Below are 22,946 nucleotides of genomic sequence, written 5' to 3' on the forward strand. Positions count from 1 at the left end.
CACTCACACTCACACACACACACACACACACACACACACACACACACACACTCCTATGTGACACGTTGAGGGAAAAGGTTAATGTTCAGCCTTTTCCTACTCGTGACATAAAGGCCAATTCAAAGAAAACTCTGTTGAGCATCACCGTGGACAGCGTCTGGGCTACAGTCTTCCCTCCCGCTAGTCCGATAAGACCAAAATTACACACAGGACGATAGATAATACCTCATGATTAAACACTGGATAGATACATGCTGAGCCTGCAGCTTTCTGAAGACTGGCTGAGGTTGGAGGCTAAGACTGGGCACCCGGAACAGCCTAACCTACCAAGTAACCCTTAGACACCTTACCAGGGGTGAGGGGGTTCAAGGTTTAGGGTAAGTCTCCGTCCACCATGGACCGAGACTTAACATCCTATCCCCCAGAGCCTCCACTAACCGCTTAGACCCCTTACCAGGGGGCAACCATACACCAGAGATAACCCTAACCCTTGAACCCGTCACCCTCTACCAGTTGTGCACCATAGACCAGTACCACCACTAACTGCCTACCAGGGGTCCACTATGGTCTGATACTTCCCCTTACCAGGGGTCCACCATAGACCAGGACTACCCTAACCTCTACCATAGTTCACCATAAACAAGGACTTTGCTTACTCTCAAACCCCTACCATGGTCAACGACAGACCAGGACTACCATGACCTCCTAATCCCTATCCCTTAGTCCACCATATACCAGGAGTTTCCTTACCCCAAAAACTAGATAAACTAAGATAAACCATTAACACGCCTTACCACTGCCATAAATAATCCACCATAAACTAGGACTAGGACTACCTCACCTCTACCATGGCCCTGGACTACTGTTAGCCTAGCATGGGCCAACAAAGAACGGGACTAACCTCAACCCCAACCCATCTACCAAGGGTCCAACACAGACCAGGACCACCTCTAACCCCCACCATGGTCCATCAAAGGACAACCCTTAATTCTTAAAGGGATGGTTCGGAGTAAATTCACCCTTGGGTCCTTTGCACCACAACATCCAGCCAAATACCCCCTCAGAAGCTTTTTTCCCTTGGTCGAAACATTTGTGAAGTTAGAGTTTTCAGCCAACTGGTTTAGTACTGGCGCTAATTGAACCTGTCCTGTATCTCGTAAATGACCCCACTAATAATGCTTGGAATGTTACCACACTTTGTCAGTAGTACAAATAGGGTCTGTACTCATAGAACAAGGCGTTGTAAAGTTTGTAAGTACACCAGGAGTTTATTAACAATAACACAGCTTCAACTGTCTGCTGCTAACTATGCCACTTCCGGGATTTGTGGAAAGCGAGTAAAAGTCCTCCACAAAAAGTAAAAAGAAAAAAAAACACTCCATAGAAATGTATTGACAACTGAAATAATTAAATTTCAGTTGTCAATACATTTCTATGGATAGTTGAATTCCCCACCTTTTTCCTTACAGTCCTTTGCGGAGGACTTTTACTCGCTTTTCCAAAAATATATCTTTTGTTTCTATAACTATAACTGTTCATTTTTGATCAACTTCATACTTCATAATAAAATTGGTTTTCTCTTGACCGCCACACTAGTTAAGGAAGAACAGCGGATGTCCAGACGCAGTACACGCAGTAATGGGGACTGGCAGATATGTAGATGATGAAATAAACTGCAAGACTTTGAGCATGCATGTTGGTCGGGTGCCTCTCGGTCTACTAGAGGCGATTGCAGACACACGCCCACACACACACACACGCACACACACGTGCACACACACGCGCACACACACACACACACACACACACACACACACACACACACACAAGAGTGTCATGGGTAACACGTCAGAGCCTCAGGGTGTTTGGTAAGTAACACTGAGCAGCGGGTGCGTTTGGTTATCCATCTCTCCAGTACGGAGGAGTGAGGTGTTAAGAGCAGCTCTGGGGCGCTCTTGATTAGCAGCTTAACATATTTCAATTAAGCAGGGCTTCCATTAGGACACACAGCAAGGACACAGACGAGCACTCTGCAGATACACCCACCCACAAACACAGGCTCCTTTACACAGCAAGGGAAACCTTCGCCACCCTGGCTTCACCTCATCTTCTCTCTCAATTTATTTATCTCACTTTATCGCCATCCGTATTCTCTATCCCTTTCAATTCTTCTCTTCTCTCACGCTATGTCTCTTCCAGAATTTCCCATCTGGGAATAACAAATGACTATTGTATCCTATCCCATCTCGTGTTCTCTCATTCCATTTCTCTCTTCTCATCTCTCTTTCCATCTCTGCTCACATCTCTCGTCTCATTCTCTCATTCCATCTCTCCGGCCTCTAATCTATCCACCCAGCCCTCCAGTAGAGAGCTGGGTCTCTACGTATCAGGATGACTTAAGGATAATATGGAGATGCAACACCAGAGCAACTTTACCAGATTCACACCATTACCAATCCAACCATTAGCAAACCAATGGCATGGGTGTAATGCACTAATGCGTCAGGACTTTAATAGTACAACCACTTCTGTCACTGACAACTTATTGACCTAGACAAGGGACGGAGAACTAACCAGAATCGTATTTAAGAAGCAGATCAACGAGAGAAACATTGAAGGAGTTTGAAAGAGAGAAAAAAGAAAGAGAGAAAAAAAGAGAAACATTGAAAGATTTGTGACGCAAATGTCACACGTGTTGGCAAATGGTTTCCTGTTTGGAGTTTGAGACGTTTAAGCAAATGACCAAAATAATGTCCCTGATAATCTGAGGTGTTATGTTAAAGGGGTCTCAGAGAAGCTCATTACCAAGGCTTCTGCTTGACTTCAAACATCTTTGAGATTCTCAGGTGACTATAAGCTCACCCTGAGTGTGAAAAATATTATCTCGCTTCTCGCTTCAGGGAAAAGCTTTGGTAATTGCTGTCAGAAAGTTTAAAAGGCTTTTTCCTAGTGTAGTGGTATAGCTCAATGTTTCCTCTAAAGGTTAAGTACATAAAACGAACAGACAAGTGACGCATGGCATCGGTGAAGTTAGCACTCCTGACTCACTCCTCTTCAGATCGAAGACGCGAAAAGGCGCCGCGTGATCAGGCAGTGGAGAACTTGTCCAAGAGGCCTATTGATACAGAGATGATGAGCACAAAGATCACACTGTGCTCAGCACATTAGGCAGCACACCCTCCTTGATGCTTTACATGTTGAGTAAAGAGGCAGCAGATGTTAGCAGTGGATTACAGAGCAGCACGGAAACTACGTTTTTGAAGTTAGCGTTCCCCTCCCCTCCTTCCCACGTCTTGCATGACTCCTGTCCCTGATGGACAGGGTGATCAATGTTACTGACAAAACACTATATCAGTGATGGCATTTAACATCTATTTTATACAATATAATATCACTTACAGTGCCTTTAAGTAGCAATTTAAAGTTAGGATAGGCAATTACTTTTTTTTTGCATTTTTTGTCTGATTTGTAAAAAAATAATAATAATTTCATCTAGCGTACTCTGGCTGGTTTCTCCAAATTACCTAACATAGCTTTAAAATGAACTTCTTCCAGTACTTAATATAATATGAAGATCAAGGTAGCCATTTAATCATTCATCTGGTACAGAGGTAATTTTCGTAAGTTGCTACTATGTGCATATTTATGACAGGAGTGTTGAGAGTGTTAAGAGACAGACTGCAACATTTCAATCAATGCTGTGAGAAAGTTAGTTATGTTAAGTTGTGTTTTACTCTGGGCTGGTTTTATTCTGCAGGTATTGCACCTTGCAGACAAGCAGAATTCATAATTTGACAACGTTCAAGGTGTAGTCTGTGGCTAACAAGCAAATACTAGATATGTGTGGCAGCCGTCAACACAATTCTAAAGATATAATTCTATAAGGAATTTGCTATTTAGTTAAATCTATAATAAATTCAGTCATAATCTAAAGAATATTGTAAATACCGAGTGTACTGAGTCGTAGAATTCTTTGATTTACAGATAACACATACCCGACTATGAACTGAATAAAAAAAACATTTCATTAGCCAGAAAATGTCAAGGGCTACATAAAAATCTAATCATAATGTAATCATTATTTATCAGATAATTTAACGTGTTGATTTAGGGCCTGTGTATTCATGTTAAACACACACTAGGTAACAAGTATTGATATATTTTCATGAAGACTTTTATCTGATTAGATTGATTTAGGGGCTATAACATATTCCATTATAAAATGTGGAATCAGAGTTGCGTTAAAATTACAATGTGCCATGAAAGCAGTGGATTTAATGCATCCGTTTAATGTTATTGTTAAGAGTTCATTTTTAACCAGTGGAAACCGTAGAAGGATTTAAAAACAGTAAACATATACATACTAAAGTAGCAGCCATGTCCTCATAATTATGGAGCTTCATGAGGTGTGAACAGAGATAATTAATTACATGCTACAAATACGGCTGGGCTGCAAAATACAGAAAAAGTTGTATTAATATTTCAGTGATGTGCATGTTAACCTGAACAAAACGTTTATGTGTGTGTGTGTGTGTGTGTGTGTGTGTGTGTGTGTGTGTGTGTGTGTGTGTGAGTATTTTTTTGTATGTGAGTGTATGTGTGTGTGTAACCATCGTGTGTGCATGCATGCTGGTGTGTGTTAGGGTTCTGACAAATCGATGTGTATTGAGCCAAATATTTTATATTCCTCCCGTTCAATTATGTGAACTGAACACATGCAGGAATCAGGCTCTATAAACAGAGAACGGTCCTACTGTTATCTCTGCAACTGCAGGGGGCTGTGTGTATGTGTCTACTTTTAATTGGAGCTGTGGGTTTCATCAGCCAAACTAGGCAAAATGAACCGACACTTGTGTCCACTTGATCCCTCTCTACAGTGTGTTGGAAACAGGGTCAAAAAGACCTTTAAATGTCATACTGGGGTTGGCACAGAAATGAAATGGGCAATGTTTAATTTGCAAGCTAAACACACAGAGAATGAAGAGGAGACAGCTACGAGAGAGAGAGAGAGAGAGCGAGAGAGCGAGAGAGAGAGAGATTGACTCTTGTAGGTTGACTGCAGTGTAATTAGGAGGACTCTGGTCTGTTGGCCTTGTGGTGGACGAGCTTGTTAAAAAAAGTAGAATTGAAAGTATAGAAGTAAGGATTTCCTGGTGGCAGAGAGCAGCAGCCTGGACAATCAGCCATCTGACATGGCACTAATTGTTGAGAACAGGGTAGAGGAGCCGTAGAATGAGCAGTAGAAGGGGCAGTGAGTAGAAGGCCATTATCCAATTAATCTACTGGTGCAGGACAGGAAGTTAAGTATTACTGTCTGAAGGAGGGGAGCAGAGAGGATGCGTATGAATGTAGAATGAGTAAGCAACATGTTACTACGCAACACGTCGCCATGTTTACCGCCTGTGAAGTCGTCTCTGTTGTTCTTCCGCATACCATCCTGAATGTGCTCCATGCAATGAATTTGAACCAGTAAAAAGGTTCACTCTTTTTTGTAAAATGTCCAACCATGAGAACTTTCTTGGAACCCTAGGTGAAATCTGAGTCCCCCTGTAAGACATGCAGGATTGTGCTAAAAGAGCGAAAGTGTGAAGAGCAGAGAAGGTTTGTCTGTGATTATCCTGCTGCTTGCTACTACCAAATGTAAGGGCCTAGTTCCACGAGAACTCCAGTTAAGGACACGCGTGCACTTCTGCTCACCCTGTCATGGACACACTGAGGTTCTCACAGTGGGCAGGTCAACCCCGGATGCACCGCTTTCATTAAAACAAAGAGGTACCTTCATCTCAGAGCTGAAAAGCGTACAGACTGAAGGGCAGAGCACTGGCTTTCTCGTGTGTCACGTGCGCATACCAACAACCACCTGCATCTCGCTCTGTTACGTGACTCGACAGCAGGAGCACCTGTGTCACTTTTTTTTTTCGGACAGTGTCTGCTGAATGAAATAATCCATTCCATGCTTTTTGCAAGACATGGCGGCGGTGGTGCAGGGCCGAGGGTGGGCCTACAGGCCTAGGTCGATGGCAAAATTAAAATATATATATATATAACGATATGTATAACTTTATGGATGTTTTCCATAAAGCGTTGAATGTGGCAATGGGACCGGAGAATTGAAGGTAGAAGTCAGTGGTACACAAACCACCCACTGCTTTGGTTAGGGTTAGATTAGTGTATGGTTTAGATGATAGTATGGTCCATTAGGTTTGAGGATGGGTAGATCGCTGTATGTTTTAGAACGTAGAATGGTTATTGTCTGACGGTTTTGAGTGATGGCAGCAGTAAATAGCAGTATGTTTTCAGTGGGTTTAGCGTGTGTTTCTTTAGTGGGTTATTGCTATATGGTTTAGGAGGCCTACAAGGCGGCAGTCCAGAGCCATAATGATGCTCTGTTCGTTTGTTCCTTAGCAGCTGGCTTCCAGGGTGTCTGGCAGGTCGGCTATAAACGCAATCATAGCTCAGACGCCTGGTGTCACACGCCAGTAATGACAGAACCTCTGTCATCTCCATGGTGACCATGTTGGCCTGGGGTTCGGGGAACGAGTGATCCGGTAAGCTTCAAGCTCATGGTGACACCAGTGTTGCACAAGAGAGGAGAATGAAAGTGTGTGTGCGAGAGAGAGAGAGAGAGAGAGAGAGAGAGAGAGAGAGAGAGAGAGAGAGAGAGAGAGAGAGAGAGAGAGAGAGAGAGAGAGAGAGAGAGAGAGAGAGAGAGAGAGAGAGACGGGGCGTGATTGATAAGCAGAGGTCCCTACCTCAGGCGCTACTCAACTCTGACAGCGACAAAACATCACTCGGCTATGGCTGCAACTGACATTTGTTATAAATCACTGGCCATTTCATCAGCCGGGAGAGAGGGGGAAAGGGAAAGGAGGGGAGACAGAGGAAGGGAGCGCAAGAGAGACGCATGTCTGTCAACACGCTTTGCTTCATTTGTCTTTACTCTGAACTCCATCTATCCCTTGCAGCGGTTCTTCACACCCATCCTTGAGCTACTTCCTCAGCTACCTCCCCAGGCTAGGCTCCAGGCTATGCCGGGGCAGAAACACCAGGTGTTGGCTAGCACCTATAACAATCTCAGGCAAAACAGTGGAGATAAAGTCAACCACCAAACCATAAACCATCTTTAGCACGCATTGGAGAAAGATACATACGCTAAACCTTTAACCATCACAGCGTCTTAACATCATCACTATCTCCTGTCAACGAGCACTAGACCATTAACCCTCATTAGCCAACACCATTGTAGTCCTTAACTAGATTTAGACAAAACACTGGAGATGAACAAGAACAAAAAGGACTTGAACCATGATGATCTTTGTGTTGCTCTTATCATCTGGTCTAGTGCGAGTGTTTTGAAGAATATTGGAGGAGAGGGGGCTCTCTTGTGTATGCCAACATTTTTTCAAAATCATTTTCAACTATGGAGGAGATAACCACCATTGCGAGTGGAAAGTACCAGAGATGTCAGAGAACCCAACAGTACACACAGCTTTTGGCCGTAATATTATAGAGAGAATATTATCTCCTTCATTTAACGTTTCAACCTGGAATTCAGGGAGTGAACACTGATAGTTGTCACGACAAAGCATCAAGCTGAATTTGCTGAAATTCATAATATTTTTTCCGCCGGAAGAGTCGCCTCCATTAGCTTTGTATTTACTTTGTATGTTTTCGTGCCGCGCCTTGATTTTTGGTGTGAATGCACCTTTAAGGGTCTTGAGAGAAGAAAATACACTGGCACAACTAGTACATAAATGCTTTAATTATTATATTATTGTATGTTATTATTATTTTTCCCTATATCAGTATGGTTGCAGGCTTTGATATAAGTGTTCAGCATGAGAACAGGTAAAAGCCGTACAGAGGGTGATGTTGACAGCTGATTACCTATCTGTTTGGAGTTTGTTTAAGCAGACTAAAAGAGTGTGTCAACTCCATTACCCTCCTTATAGACCTGAATGATCCAACTCCTCAGATTTAAGGAGAAAACGGGAGAAAATAAGACATGCAGCGATAAAAATAAAGCCATAACTGAAAGCCACAAACGTCGTCAAGCAGTCAACCATGGTGAACTGTCAGTGTGGAAAGAAACATCTGCATGGGGAGTGGGGTGGTTAATGGAGAGGCCAGGAAGAAGATCACAGGCTTCTCTCATCTATTTTGGTGCGCATCACGTCGTCGCTCTAAAACCTGAGACAGATAATTATCCTCTAAAGGGCCAACTTAAGACGGGAGCTGCATTTTGTCGTCCTTTTTGCATCAAGACTCAGTTAAATGTGACATGACAAACGGACAGCACACAGGGACAGTGATTATGCTAATTAGTCACAGTAGAAGAAAAAAGCAGCCCTTTAGGATATCAAATAGCCCCTTCTTTCCTATTCCTAAACGTGTCTTCAGCCTACTCCTTGTTAAGTTTGGCCAGCTAAAGTTCTACAGCTCTCCGTATTCACGCTGAACAGCGGTCGTAACTCATCTATCCACAGTGTCTGGCTTGGAACATTTTTCACCACGGTCGCTCCTTGCATGTTTCATGAAAGCATACAGGAGCCATCGTTCAGCAAGAACCGTGTCTCTCACAGATTGGACTGTGGGCATAATCGCTCAACTCTCTGATAAATCATGTCTGCTCAGATGTAGCTACCCCCCCCCCCCCCCCCCTCTCCCTCTAGTGTCAGAGCAGTGGCCTAGCCTGCTGCTGGGGCTGATGGATGAGTAGCAGACTAAGCCTCTACCTCAACCACCACCATGTTTGGCTGGGTGGATGGCCATCCTCTATGAACCCTAAACACACTGCTGGGAGCTGCCACTAGCAGGACAGGCGAGTGGTAGCTCAACCCTCCAGACTCTTTTTTTTTTTTGTAGGGGCACGGTGCTCCCAACCTATCAAATCTATGTGCACCAGAAAAACAATCAGCAGCACTAGAAACCCTTCTGCTAGCGGGAAATCGGTCCTGCCCTCTTCTTTTTTAGACAAAAATGTAACCACACCCATTGGTTAATGTAGATTAATTATTATTGAAGTGGAATGCCAGGTAAATTAACCGTCCATCATCAAAACATTTTTTAACAATTGAACAATAAAAACTACTAGGAAGATAATTAAATAGAGCCTCAAATAGTTTGCCTGTTATACATTTTCACTATTCTATTCAAAAATCACTGCACAAATATAAGGGGCAGATACATAACCTTAGGCTACAGAGTTAACAGGAAGAATGTAGATACAACAGCATACACATTTGTCATGACAAATCCCACATTTAACTTCTGCCGAAACAGAATTCTAAATCAGAGAAAATAACATCATTAAAACCGTGAACATCTGAACTGCAAAATGCTGAACTCTATCAAAATGGATGAAAAGTAAGTGAAGCACAACAATTCAGACACGTTTGTGGTCTGACACCGCTTCAACTTCTCAACAATGCAAAACTTCTCAACAATGCAAAACATGATGTCATGTCGTTTATCAGCCATAGCAAGTTAAAATATAGTAAAAATATGTTAACAATTATCGAGAAAACAAAAACAAAAAAATCTCTCTTTACTGTATGTAACATATTTCAGAAATATAGCAAGAGGAGGACGTGCTTCAGGAAATGTTTTTGATATGGGAAAACACTCAATGAAATGAATACTGGTGCATTAAAAGCACATATTTTAGATTTTCATTACTTTAGTATTAACTTTCGGATTCAGCAATCATAGTCATCTGAACAGTTCACAAAACCAAAAATCGATAAGCCCTTCAAACTCACATAATTTGTAGTTTCATAACAATTTGGTTGGGTCAGTGGTGACGTTGAATAAATTGTGGGATTATTTATCATAGGAGCACACGTTACTTGAGCTTGCACAGTGTGCGACTTATTTCACATTTTTGGTCGCACTCGACATTAATTGGTCGCATTTGCAACAAAAATGGTTACACCCTGGAGGGTTGTACATGTGGTCAGCGTGGGGGAGAGAGAGAGAGAGAGAGAGAGAGAGAGAGAGAGAGAGAGAGAGAGAGAGAGAGAGAGAAAAAGAAAGACAGGGAGCAGAGGGGGGAGACACAAAGGTAGAAAGGTGAGAGGAAGAGAGAGAAAGACAAGATGGAGATGGAGAAAGTAAAGGAAAAGACTGACGGAGAACAAGACAGTAGCGAGGAAGAAAGAGAGAGAGACTTTATTATATGGTACGTGTGTACTCCCCCTCCTTCATCCTATCCATACGTGCCTCGTGGAGTTTAATTGAGCCCTCAGGTGCCTGCTCCCATACGGGAGTTTCTATTCTCAGCCTTTAGAGGTCATTTGAAACACTAAGAAGGGTGTAATCATCAGGCAGGATAGGTGTGGAGGGGCACCAGAGCCCATACATCTAGCACACAAGGGGAACTCCCTCGGGTGATAAACCATTCTTACTGTTTAACCACATTATGTCGGGCTCTAGTCATTAGTAGAATACATAAAACAAGGCTCTGTGTGGGTGCGTGTTTGTATATGTATTAGGGCGCGCGTGTGCGCATGTGTACAAGTTGAGTCTGTGCGTCTATGTGCGTGTGCATTTTTGTGAGGGAGTGAATTGAGTGTTTGCGTTCATGCGCGTGCGTCATGCGTGCTCGTGGACAAGCACCCGGGCGTAAAAACATCAGAGGAACATATTAAGTCTGTTCCATCTCACTGTTTAATTACCATTCAGATTTGCCTGGCTAATTAGCTTGCTGTTAAAATATATTAATTCCTAACAAATAATAAGGTTTGTTCACAAATCAGCAGCGTCTGGATGCAGACCCTTATCATCAGGTCCGCCATGATTAATTTAATGATTAATAACGTTTTCAATTAATGCCAGCCCACTGACTGTGTCTTCGTGTTCCCATGTTTGTTTTTCTGCTGTTCCGGTAGTGTTAAGGTGTTAAGGTGCTGGTGTGATTTATATGTCTTCGATTAATCTAACACCGACTCATTTGGTTGTGTGGTTAAACACTCACTTACTACAACGTGACTTTCTATGACTGACCTTGTCAGGTCAGACCCTGAGTAGAGAAAGAAAGACAACCGCAAAGCACTGGGCGTATAAAAAGTTATAGATCTCTCCCCCAATCATTACTGGTATAAATTGTGGAAACTCTCCCTCTCTCCATCATGGCTAGTATAAACAGTTCTCTCGCTCGCACTGAATGAGAGGATAGTGTGTGCGTCACACTATGCACAGCGTCTCTGCGTGTACGTGGAGATACGGTAAAGTGTAAATGTGTGTGAACAAGCAGCCAAAGTAGCCAAACAAGGAGAATGAGTGAGTCAGATCTGACCCTGGCAGTGGACTACGTTGTGAACCAGGTCCCCTATGGGAGGATGAGGCATCAGACAGAGACCCAGTAGCCCGAGGCTGGTCCCTTATCTGTGGATGAGAGGAACAACTACTGGACCAGTCGTGAGACCTGGGTCATCTCGAGGGCCACGCAGGAGGGCAAGGTTGAGAGGAGAGAGGGAGGTAAACAAGTGAGGATACAAGGGAGGATAAGGTGGAGATGGGAAAGGGGTGAGGCGAGAATGGGAGGGGAAGGGAGATGGTGGAGCGGAAAGAAAGAGGGGGGCAGGGAGGTGAAGAAGCAAGGAGGAAGGAGGAGGTGGAGGAAGAGGTGAGAAGGAGGGAGGCGGGGGAGAGATGAGCAGGGTCGACCAGGGGAGAGGTGTGAAGAAGATCGGGAGGGGGTATGTAAATCTTTAGTTTGTTCTTGTTTTCCTTTCTGTGTGTTCAGCGTTTCTACAGACAGAAGCTGCTGGGTCCAAACACAAGATTAGCTGTGTGTATGTGTGTGTGTGTGTGTGTCCTGCTCAACCCTCCCAGCTGACATTTCGGTGAAAGACTCCATGAGTGGCATCCAGGTAACCATAACAATGGCACAACCGGAGACGAAGGAGGACAGATAGCATAGTGAAAATGTATAACAAAAGGGAGGGAGGGCTTAGAATGGAGAGTTAAAGCTTGAGTTGTGTGTGTGTGTGTTTTTGTTTCGTTTTTTTGTTACACTGCCGGTGTCCAGAGATAACAAGTTGTTGTGCTGTGTGACTAGTGTTTAGCGTGAACAGATTTCTCGTGGTGGTTTACTACAGAATAGGTTCAGATGGGGCAGAAACAGAAAGAACGGAGAGTGACCACGAAATGAGCACTCCCCCATGATACCTGGTATCATGGGAGAATCATAGTGTGAGAGATACTGGTGTAAAATGTAATTAGCACATGTAGTTGTGAAAATATATTTGGGATGAAAAACGTATCCCAGAACCGCTCAACACAACAGGTTGTTGAAGAGAGAGAGAGAGAGACAGACAGAGAGAGAGAGACAGACAAACAGAAAGACAAAGAGACAGAGAGAAAAGAGAGAGAGAGACAGAGACAGAGTATAGAGACAGGGATGGAGAGAGAGAAAGCAAACGCGAGAGCGAGTCACAGACATACAGAAATAATTGAACATGTACAGAAGAAAGAGATTAGTCCGGGAAGGACTTTGAGATGTGTGACGGGGGAAGGAGAGGGGAAGTGAGGCCGGAGGAGTGAGTGATGGAAGGAGGGCTGAGCAGAAGAGCAAATGAAAGGAAGGGAGGAGAGGTATGCGGGAGTGTGAGGGGAGGAGAGAGGAGGAGATCTGACGAGAAGCGCAGGTCAAAGGAGGGGAGGAGAGGGGAGAGGGAGCACAGATGTGAAGGGGGGGTTGAGAGGAGTTTGGGGACGAGGAGAAGAGGGATCAGAGGTGGGGAGGAGGGAGAGTTGAGGAGAGGAGGAGTAGGGGGGGAGGGTGAGTGAGGGTGAGTGAGGGGAGGAGGAGAGAAGGTATGGAGGTGGAGAGGTATCTGGTGGCTGCAGGCTGACTAATGATCACAGATTAGCAGCTCACCTGTGGCTGCCGCCCCGAGCCAGTCAGAGGGGCTAGGGCTCGCCTGCTTTTCATTTCACGATTGGCGGGCTCCATTACAGACGGCCCAGGGAAATCCAGCTAAGTGGATATCTGAAGGGAACCGGGGGCTTAGGCCCTGGCTGGGCCAGGAGAGGAGCACACAGGTGGCTCTCGCCTAGGGAGTGCACGCCTAGAGACGAGCTCTCTCTCTCTCTCTGTGCGTGTGTGTGTGTGTGTGTGTGTGTGTGTGTGCGTGTGTGCACCCTTCTATCATCAATAAGTTCCTTCTTAGAGCAGTCAGGCAGAGATATTGGCTTTGGCGTTTTCACTTTCCTCGTATCTCTGCGGCTCGGGGGGGGCAGCAGAGTGGAAAGGTTGCGTTTCACCACACCAGACACGCCCACAGCCCGTACCGCCGCCCATTTCATCTATCATACACCCAGCGCTTAAACACGGTAATATGTATTCATGGGTTCACCATTACAACATCCACATTGACATCGATCTGTTAGCAGTATCAGCAAAAGCACTTATAAGAGAAGAACAGACATTTTTCTGTTACCTTAAATGCTTTACCTACTACGGGTTTGAAAACAGCACGAGATGGTTTGTTTTGGCCTACCAAACTATCCAATCAGCCGACAGCATCCTTCTTTTAGAAAAGACTGAGGATGTTCAACAAACAGGTAGCATGGTAAGCATCCTAGCTCCCACCCCTGCTCTCCACCGACTTGATGGACACCAGGTTAACAGGCAAGGGTAAGTGCTCAGACACACATTGGTATTACCTTTTTAGCACCTCCTGTAGCCCAGCCAGTTGATGCACACACACACACACACACACACGCATCTAGCCACACCCAATGCTTGTTTGCTACCTCCATTACCTTTTGAACTGAATCCAAAACTATAACTTCTACCAGTGTACACCATTCAGAGTTTATCTTGCTTCATCTCTCTCTCTCTCTCCCTTTTCTATAATCTATCTCGCTCTGTCTCCATCCCTCACCCTTGTAGTCTACCCAGATCTTTCCCCTATAGTCTACCTCGCTCTGTCTCCATCTCTCACCCATCTCTTGTCTATCCAGCTCTCTCAACCTATAGTCCACCCGATCTCTCCACCTACAGTTTAGTCTACCACTCTATCCAACTCGTTCCACTTACCGTATAGTCTTCCTCTCTCTCCACCTCAGTCCATCTACAGTATAGTCTATCTCACTTTACATTCCCTTGCACTGCCCATTACTGTTACTATTAATAAACTACAATTGCTAATGCTGCAATGGTTGCCAATGCTACATGTGTGCATAAGTGTTTTTTAGTGGCCTATCCTGAGATTTGAGTGCCAGTGTGAGTTTGTGTCAGTTGCACTGCAGTCAGTCTATGCCTGTCTTTCATTGAGTGTGTGTGTTTCAGAGTATGTGTGTGTGGGTGGGAGTGTGTCTGTTTCAGAGTGTGGGAGTGTGTGTGTGTGTGTGTGTGTGTGTGTGTGTGTGTGTGTGTGTGTGTGTGTGTGTGTGTGTGTGTGTGTGTGGGGGGGGGGGGGGTTATTAATGTTAAACAAGAGTAGCTCTCTGGCCATCATCTGTCTGTGTAATGAAAGTGCTCCAGCGGTTAGGAATGGATGAGAGAAAGACAGAGAGAAATGGGGGAAGAGAGAGAAAGAGGGGTTAGGAATGGATGTTACAGAGCACTACAATAACAATCTTCCACTTTGACAGGCTTTATCAGTAGCTAACATGGATACGTTTATAAGAACACGACTGCAGTTTTCTGCTCCTGAGACACATTTCATTCACCAGCAACAACGTCTGAGAAAACAAAAAAATAATCGGTGACAAATACAGAAAAAAGAAAAGTGTTCAACGTGTACTTACAATGCATCCAACTATGTGTACTAGGGCAGGCCTGAATACTGGCTTTGGATAATCATACCATTTTTTTTCTTTTCATAAAATAAAGTCAACATAATCAAGGATAAATCTGAATTCCCAGTGCACATCATTCCCTGCCTGAATGACACAGAGTCGGCATTCTGGCCAACTGAGCTACGCGCCCCAGATGAGCTACCTAAACCAATGAGGCTGCTCAAGCCTTATATTTCATAAGTCTGTCATAATCCTAAAGGCTGCCCATTATTTGGAGCGCTCTATATTCATCCTACATATCAAGTCTATGTATTCATTATTTGAATTCATGATCAGCTATGTCATCGTAAAAACTTCTCCAAGATCAGCGCATGCTTAATTCAGTTTAGACTTCTTACTTTGCCGTCTGGCGTGTTTGACATCTGGTGGTGCGCGCGCAAGCTGTGAACCCCACAACAAAACTAAACCCCCGCAACACCCCCCCCCCCCCCCGGGACCTCACTATTTCTCAATCCCCGGGTACGGCCCTGCCAGAGTTATAGTCTTATGTGGACTAAGACGGGCTACCCGACTTCAGCAGGGCACTCAACTTGTCAGAATATCCGAAGTACTCATTGTTTTCCTTTTAATTATTTTAATAACGCATAGACCACTGCTATAACGTCACCTAGGATTGCTGCGTGTACGTCAATGGCTTTCGAATCCACTAATCGTTCTGAGTCAGACTCTGTCACAAGAAAGCTGTTAAGTGTGAGTGTTAAAGCTTCCGAAGGCACACGGCGTCCAGATTCTGAGAGTGTTTCCAATGATCACAAAACCAAAATTGGCACGTCCATCGTGCAAAGTCAATAGAAAACACAATATTGTTCTATTCATGTTTACAAATGACCAACTTCTTAATATTAATAGGAAGAGCCTTTTCCTAATCTTTTGGCCTTGTTTTATTATCTGCCAAATGAATTCATTATGAAAACCATTCATCATTAAAATGCGTGCTCACCACAACATATTTCTCTAGCCGCAACTCAGTGGGAGTGACAAAATGTGAATAAAGAAATCCCAGAGCGAACCCTCGAAAAAATACTATTATTAACAGGGGTGCACATAACTGATACGCAAGTACGCATGCGTGGCCGTAATCAGGGATGCGTAACGTCACTTGTGTCACTACAACGCCTTTGCGTAACGGGAGATCGAAACAAAACAAAAAAACAAGATACATTGAGCAGCTACTTTGGCTTTCGCCACCTGCAAAGAAAAGGCAAACAGAGCCGGAGCAGAAGAAAATAGTTTTTTTTTGTTTTTTTTAAAGTGCCGCCAAGATGTGCCGTGGCTCGAAACTAATGATAAGCGTGCTGAATCGGGCGCTCATGTGCGCATTGCACCTCGCACACACTGGAGAACCGCAAAATCAGCTCAAGGCAACGTTCCTTTTGTGAGATATTCAAACGCTCCGTGGTCAAGCTGCTGCAGTTTGATTGAAAGAAAAGGTGGAGCAAGAAGCAGAAGCAAGAAGTTGTGCATTGAAAATGGAATCTCCTCTGTGAAAGTTTCATAAGATCAGCTGTTACACGTGGGGCTATGCGGGGTGTGTACCAAACACCATCTCTATTATTATTATTATCTACTATTATTATCATCAGCAGTCGGTTTACAGTGCTCCCACACAGCCGGTATCTTCGGCGTTTTGACATCAGCTCTGTCAGTCTTGCAGATTCTCACACCCAACGGGAAGTGATGGTATTGGGTCAGTCACTATGGTGTTGAGCCTGTCACTATGGGAAACGATGGTGTTGGGTCTGTCACTATGGGAAACGATGGTGTTGGGTCTGTCCCTATGGGAAGTGATGGGGTTGGGTCTGTCCCAACGGGAAGTGATGGGGTTGGGTCTGCCACTATTGGAAACGATGGTGTTGGGTCTGTCACTATGGAGACTGAGTGACACAGTACTAGTTTCATATCCACGTAATACACTACCGCCCAACACTGTATTAGATTATGTTTGACAATCAAAAGATGGACATTATAATCAGGACACACAATGTGCCCTTGTGTTCCAACAGACATTAGATTATTAGGGACAGTCCTCCGCAAGCAGCCCTGGTGACTGCTGCTGGGAACAGAGACACAAATAGCATCAAGAGAGCAAGCGCGAGAGACGAGGGGAAGTTGAGGAGGGAGGAAATTACGTTACATTTTTAAAATTGTACTTTTCTATGACTTTCATTTCAACTTCAATCTCTGGCTTGTATTCTCTCTCTCCCCCCCCTGTCCCTCTCATTCTAACTCGTTGCCTGTCCCTCACTCTCCCCCCTTTTCTCTCATTCCCTCCCTCTCCCTGTCTGGCTATTTCCAGTGAGTGCGACCTTAGAGGACAACGTGGGCTGAGTCTTAAGCGTTGTTCCTGCGCCTGGTGCAGTCTCCAGGGCTGTAGAGGTGTACGGAAAAGAGCAGGGGGGGGGGGGGGGGGGGGGGGGGGGTGTGCAGGTTCTGGGGGAGCCAGTTAAAAGGCTACGGCTGCTCTATAGATTCAATAAGTCTACTAACACCTGTGTGGCTAACCACCATCGATCCATCATACTGCAGAGCCCAATCCAATTTACAGTGTGGAGGAGACCCAAAGCCACAGGACTGCAGCACACGCCTGGCCACAGACACCATCAAAACCCCTGGAGATAGGTACACACACACACACACACACACACACACACACACACACACACACACACACACACACACACACACACACACACACACACACACACACACACACACACACACACACACTGGGGGGGGGGGGGGGGCGGATGAAAGAAAGAAAGAAAGAGAGATTGAGGATGGGTTGAGGATGGAATTAAGACAGGAAGCGACATGGATAGAGTGCACGGAGGACAGGAAATGGCGTCCATGCGGCTGAGACAACACAGGAAGGAAAATGAGAGAGAGGTTTGCTAAGGTCCCCGAGGTACACATGATTTAGAATTTCACTATGCAGTCAATACATCCGACAGGCCATACATCAGACAGCCTATAGAATAATTCTAGCGCATCAGATCGTTTACCCATCAGAAAGGCTATACATCGGACATGCTTTAGCATCAGATAGTCTACACATCAGACAGGCAATAGCATCAGTCTATAGTATCAGATCAGTCTACATATCATACAGGATATAGAGCAGACAGTCTGAAGTGCTGAAGAGTCTTTACATAGAACAGTCTACACATCAGACAGTCTATACATCAGACATCCTTAACGTCAGTCTGTAGCAGCAGTCTATACTGCCCTACAAAGGCAAACTGTAGTAACTACAATTTGAGTTGTGACTCAAAATGAACTGGATTTATGATTTATGTTGTGACAAAGTATCTTGGCTCAATCATGCTCTGTTTCTGATAAAGTGTACAAAATTTCAGCAACTACAAAATCTGACAATAAACAAAGGCAGACCGCAGTGTTTGCAATTTCCCCATGCAAATACTGCAGACCGCCTGGGAGATCTATGAACGTCATCAATGAAGTGATAAGAGATGAATCGGTTTGTACAAGATAATAACAATGATGAAGACGAGGAGTAATCATGATTTAACTTAATTGAAGTCGATATTCCAACACAATACTACTTAGTTGTCTTTTTTTCTATCATAATCGCAACTTTGAAACATATAGACAACAAAATGTAATTATAAAAAAAAAATAGAAAAAAAGTGTCTTGCTGTTTGCCTGATACTGGGGTTAAACATCCTTTATTAACAAACCTTTATTTAATAATTATTTTGAGGTTGTTTCATACCAATTTGAACTGCCCCTTCTTATAAAATTGAAATAAAAACACAATTAAATCTTAGAGAATGTATTTTGTTTGAAGCACATTAATGCTCAACGGCATAAGTCAAAGGTGCCGCAAATTAGCAGGCAATTCTTTCCAAGAATAGAGCAGGTTCTGGGGCTTCCCGTGTTCTCTCTCTAACCAAATTGAAAAGTATAGTGAATGATGAATTCAGAGTATCAATAAAGATGGACATGGAAGAACGTTTTTGTGGATTTCAATGGAAATGTACCTGCCTGATATGCAAGAAAAAAGTGGCCATTCTAAAAGGAATATATATAACTCAATTATATAATAATATAACTCAAGTGTCATAACTTGACCAAACACGAAGAACAGTATGAGAAGTACCAAGGAGACGAGAGGAAAAAAGTAGCAGCGCAGCTACAGCGAGGGCTAACGGCTCAGTAAAGTATTTTAGATAAAGCCAAGGAGGAAGCTGATGCTGCAGTTGAAGTTATGTGGTGAGTGAGTTAATCGCCAAAGCAGGGAAGCCATTTACCGAAGGGGAGTTTGTGAGGAATTGCATGTTTCAAGCTGCTGATATTCTATGTCCCGAAAGGAGAGCTTGTTCAACCATATCACTATCAGCAAACTAAGTGGCAGATCGGATTAGCGAGTCATCAAGTTACAATTATGATCAGTTACGAAACCAAGCTAGAAGTTTTACTGCAGACTCTGTGGTGCTTGACAAAAGCACAGCCATAACTGACAATGCGCAACTAGTGATTTTCATCAAGGGTATTTATGATCTATTCGAAGTGACAGAAGACGTCCTGAGTTTGCGTTTAACGCACGTCCATTCCACAGCCAAGGATTTATTTCAGCAGCTGCTTGGTGCGATTGAGCGCAATGGTTTGCAATGGAACAGGAGGGGAGGTAATACAACTGATGGAGCCCTGTCCATGACAGGCAAAGAAATTGACTTGTAGCGCTGGTAGGAAGAAAGTTAGAGGAGGAAAACGCAGATCCAGCAGTGGTACTGCAATGCATTATACAGCAACAGGTACTGTACAGCAAATGCTTGAAATATGAAAATTTCATGTCTGTTTTCTTGCAAAGTATCTACTAGGGCTGCTTGATTATGGAAAAAAATCATAATCACAATTATTTTGGTCAATATTGAAATGTCAATTATTCAAACAATTATTTTTGAGTTTGAAAACATGATGCATTTATTCATAATTTCTCTCCAAAGAAAACAGCTTTTCTGACTTCAAGGCCATGACACAAGCTGCTTTACAGACCTCCCAGCCGTTGTGGAGGATCCCCAGTGTGCTACCAATCAAACTTATTGACATTGCCAGACCAATTCACTAATTCATATCAGTCTGGAACCTCTCAGTTCATTTTTGATTTCCAAAGGGTTTCATCAACTGGCCCGGATCAAAATGGCTCTGGACGCAATTGGATAGGCCTCTAAGCAAACAGAGCAACAAAACGTGGGCGCCATCTTGGTTGTTTAGGAAAATGCCATTGGATCAAATACGCCCCAGATTAGATAAACGGCGATGACTGGCCGGACCCTGTCTAGGTCTGCTGGAAATCTGTCTGAATGGGAGTGAGGCCCGACGCATCTGCCAGAGCAAATGAAACATGATCTCACAGATTTGTTTGGTTCCCGTGCTAGGAAAGGAAGACATGACTGTACAATTTCTGAGATAATACATAATTATCATTTTCTGAAATATTGTACTTTATTAATGTACTTGACGTGGACCTTCTATGAGATGAAAAAAACAGCATTGGCCACAAGCCACTTTAAGCACCTGGTCTATAGCATCAGTCAGTACGTTTACATGCACAGCTTAATCCAATTAAAGCCATAGTTCGATGCTCTGCAATTGGACTACTGCAATTGTTTGGTTATACATGGCGACGAGTAAATCGATTCATTGGCCTGCATGTCCTACCCCGGTACGATAGGTGGCACTCTACCCATTTCAACTAGTGATAATAGAGCCACCGGCTGACCTCTTTACGTCACCAGCAACAACAAACTCAGGCGGCATTTGAGAAAGATGTTTTCAGTAGACAGCTGTCACTTCACTTCGGGTCCATGTCCCCTCTATAAGTCTTTACTTGTTGTGGAAGTATCAGAGAGTCGGAGACACGACCCAGTCTTTAAGATTCATAATATCAGAGAATATCCCCGTCAGTTCAGCCGCGGTGCAATGAATGAATAAAGATCGTAAACACGTCGGGAGAAAAAAACATTTATTTTGACAGATGTGCCCGAAGTTACCACTTTAGAACCTCGTTGATGACCCACATTTAGAAAAACATGTACTTTTAATTCAGCCTTGGGTGAAATCGAAGTGTAGTGTCTGTGTGCTTCCACCTTTACCGAATGCATGCCATGCGTGCTCCCGCGGCCGGGGCATTCACCGTCTTCCTCCGACTCTCTGATACTTCCACAACAAGTAAAGACTTATAGTGGGGGTTATTATCTCGCCCATGGGGGAGAAGGAATTGGGGGAATGCCGTATACGGAGGGGCTGCGGCGTGAGAAAGATGTTTTCAGTAGACAGCTGTCAATTCACTTCGGGTCCATATAATTTCTCCAATGCTCCATTGTTCCGACCTCTCAATTACCCGAAAAATTTGCATTGGTCCTACAGCCCACTAGTCCGACATCCCTTTTTAAATAAATAAACCCTCCGCTCTGACATCCCATTGTTCCGACCGGCTTTTGGATCACCTATGCAGCGGAGCCAGCATACGACAACAATCCCTTTCTCCTCCACGTTCGGTTCAATCTGGACGTTAGAGTCAAAGCCAAAGTTCCTTTCCCCATGGGCGAGATAACCCCCACTAGGCATCTTTACTTGTTGTGGAAGTACCAGAGAGAAAGATCGTAAACATGTCGGAAGAAAAAAAAACATTTATTTTGACAGATGTGCCCGAAGTTACTACATTCACCTGCTTCCTCCATCTTCTGCGCCACCTTTTTAAATAAATCGCAGTTTCTCCCTTTCTGACGGCGCCAACAACACGACTATCGTCTCCTTCTACTTCCGGCTCACGGCCCCCGGAAAAGATCTCGAGCATGCGCAAAACACATAATCCAATCTCAATCGGTACATGCACGCTTAATACGACTAACAGTAATCTAGGGGTCTTAATTCGTCTTTGAGAAACCCAATTTGATTCGATTTTAGCTCGACTGAGGTGTATACACATGCTTCTTAATAATCCAATCATAGTTGGACTAACCCAATAATTCGACTTTCTTGAGTGTCATGTAAATGCACTGAGTCAGTCTATATCATCAGTCTACATCATCGTGTATTGAATCAGTATATACAGCAACAGCCCTTCTGAATAAGCCTACAGCATCTGTCCATACAGCATCAGCCTATACAGCATCAACCTATACAGCATCAGCCCATAGCATAAGCCTATACAGAATCAGCCTATACAGCCTGGCTTTTCAATTGTCTGGTTGTCTCAGAGGATGGGCTCCTTGGCTGCTGTTCTAATGTTTATCCCTGCCACACATGTTCACATTGACCCCCCCCACCCCTCCCTCTGCCGCTTGTTACCGTGGCTACGTTGACAGATGTTTCCGTTTCAAGTCTCTTTGCTGCTTGGTTGGAGTGAGGCAGCTCCCGGGAGCTCAATTATTACAGAGTGTTTAGCACGGGGAGGGGGGAGGAGTAAGAAAAGAGGGGGAGGAGGAGTTGGAAGGGGGTAGGGGGGATACAAGGAAACACTCCCCATTCCTCGACCCAACACAGTGCATTCAGGGAGTTGAAGCGCACATAAACTTGAACTTAGCAGAGGGAAATTATGACCAGAGATATTCACTAAGACAGAGAGAGGGAAAGACATGGGGTGACGAAAATATGAGAGAGAGAGAACCAGAGAGAGTGAGACAGATATAGTGAAAGCGATAGACAGGTAGAGCGAGGCAGTAAGACAGCTAGAGAGTGAGAGAGATGGTGAGAGTGAGAGAGAGAGTGAGATAACAGGTAATTATGTAGAGGGAGGGCCCCTAACAGCAGCAGGACTGGGGGTGGGACGGCCAGTGTTATTTAAGGGGCAGATGGCAGAGAGGGTGGAGATGGTGGGGGGGGGGGGAGAGAGATGGATGGCCAGGGCGAGGGGATGAACTGGTATCTGAGCCTGGCCACAGAGAGCTAATTAGCTGGGTTTGTTTTGGGGGGAGAAGTGGCGAGTGAGGGAGGGAGGCTGGCAGCCAGGGGCCGAGGCCTGTGGTGACAGTCTGAAGCTGGGAGCTTTATTAGTGAAGAGGGCCGATGTTGAAGCAGCTGGCAGGGGGGGAGGGAGACCCCTGTCCCACACTACAGTGACCCACCACTCCCCCGGCGGAATGGTGGAGGGAGATATACAACACAGCGGC

General features: G+C 44.4%; 1 protein-coding gene across 1 annotated transcript in view; it reads right to left on the bottom strand.

Annotated features, from left to right (window-relative positions):
- The window catches only part of LOC311356320 (protein diaphanous homolog 3-like), a 235,268-nt gene that overhangs the window by 39,540 nt on the left and 172,782 nt on the right, over positions 1 to 22,946 (bottom strand).

The sequence above is a fragment of the Micromesistius poutassou genome (genome assembly GCF_964030765.1).
Source record: "Micromesistius poutassou genome assembly, chromosome: 12".
Taxonomy (NCBI): domain Eukaryota; kingdom Metazoa; phylum Chordata; class Actinopteri; order Gadiformes; family Gadidae; genus Micromesistius; species Micromesistius poutassou.